A 2,154-nucleotide genomic window follows, 5' to 3' on the forward strand; every position below is an offset into this window, starting at 1 on the left:
GTCTTAGAAAGTCTTGAATTCATGCATGTTTGAGTCAATGATTTTAACTGTGTTCGGAAGGAAGTCTCAACTGAACATATATCTTAATGTATATCATTGAAGAGGATGAGAAGCTTATATATACATAATCTGAATATTTTTCAATAAATTGGAATAAAATTAGTTGGATAATCTATAATATCTCATTTTCTATATGATTGTAACCCTTCTTAAATCTCAATGATGACTCCATTGTACGAAAAATTATTGCGTACGGACACTGTGTCCGCACGCAAAAATTTGCATGAACGATCAGGGCCGTGAAAAAAATTAGAGTGGGCTCAATTCTAACAATAAAAAAAATAAAAAAATGTATTTTAGTGGTCCTGATCGGACACCGCACACAAATTTACATGCGTTGTCCGTACACAATAATCGCTCCCATTGCACAAGTGTTTCTTTTGATTCAATCACGCAAGTGCTTCTTTTTTTATTCTTTGAGCCATTAGGGTTATTATGATAACAACAACAATAACAAGCCTTTATTCCACTAAATGGTGTCGGCCATTGCCGGGTTTAATGCCCCATATATGAAAAGTGGAAGGATGTGTTGGTAGTCGACAACCACCATAAATTTTTTGTTGAAAAAATTATTACATGAATCTATTAGGGTTATTTGATATCAGACAATAATTTATCTCTTTGAAATCTTTTTAAAAGTAGAAGGGGGCATCATATGTGCTACTTTTAAGGCTATCATTAAGACATGCCATTCAAAAAAATTTAAAAAATAATGTAAAATAATTAAGCCGTTTTTTTTGCATCTATGATCTAAAGAACTTTTTCTTATTTGTAGCATTGAAAGAGTCTGTAATATGATAATCATGTATTGGATTTCAAAGAAAAGTCTTTTAGACGTTTTACATCACCACATTTAATTTGATATGGATCATTACAAAATGAAGATTCATATGAATATTCAAAAAATATTTATTAATCTAATGTATTTTGTTTCTCATAATTGCAATCATTTCTATCAGGTCTTTTGTTTTATATTCTTAAATTATATTTTGTTGTATTATGATCATTGTGTTATAGATCTTTACATACACTCTTGTAGCATTAAAATCATATTATATTTCTTGAATTAATTGCGCTATTACACATATTGTGCTGTTGTACTAAATATCTTATAATCTATTGTGTTAATTGTTATTCAGTTATAACTGCTCTGCAAGTATTGTGCTATATAAAGAAATGACTAGAGGTTATTATAGGAGACTTCAACTATCCCTAATGTACGTAATAATTCGAGTACCACCTCCTTAAGGCCTACTGTGCTGGAGGGGATTTGAACCCCGTGCTTGAGGGGTCTTTTACCGTGAATGTCAACCAAAAAACCGATGTATGCGGAACACACACAGACACAAATATTCGGATAAATAAATAAATAAATAATATAAGGTATCGACATATGCATATTTGGTGAAGATAATGTGTTAAAGGCTTCACGTAACAAATACGCAGCAATAAGTCATCTTTTTCTACCATTTCTTTTTCTGTTAAATCACTTATTTTGACTCGTGAATGTTTCATCAACTTATGAGTCTGGGGCAGCTTTTATTATTTTACTTTCTATTATCATCATTTTTTAATTGGTTTTTTATTTTATTTTTTGCTATTTTTGGATATTCATGTTATGAAAAATTGAATTTTAATGGGAGAGTTTAATCTCACAACTAACAAATAAAAATGACAATAGGTAAAATAAAATTAAATTAAATAATATGGATGATTTATACTGATCTAGTGATTTATATAATAATAATAATAATAATAATAATAATAATAATAATAATAATAATAAGTAATTATTTAATTGTTCGGTAGGCTGAGTTAAGTCATCAAGTTGGAAAACATTTTGGCATGACCCAGTAAAATAAGTAAGAAAATATACAACAAGGATGCTATTCTATTCTCTACATTTTCTTAATATAAATTAACGTAGAAACAATTATTAAACCTTATCTTTAATTATAAGCTAATAAATTATTCAGGTTGAATAAAATAAAGCATTATTAATTCAAAAAACTCAGAATCGTTAAGACTGCTTGGTTTAGGAAGAATGATAGCACTTGCCAAATGAAAACAAAAAATTTTCAAATTATATATATA

The sequence above is a fragment of the Phalaenopsis equestris genome, unplaced genomic scaffold, assembly GCF_001263595.1.
Source record: "Phalaenopsis equestris unplaced genomic scaffold, ASM126359v1 Scaffold000006, whole genome shotgun sequence".
NCBI lineage: Eukaryota > Viridiplantae > Streptophyta > Magnoliopsida > Asparagales > Orchidaceae > Phalaenopsis > Phalaenopsis equestris.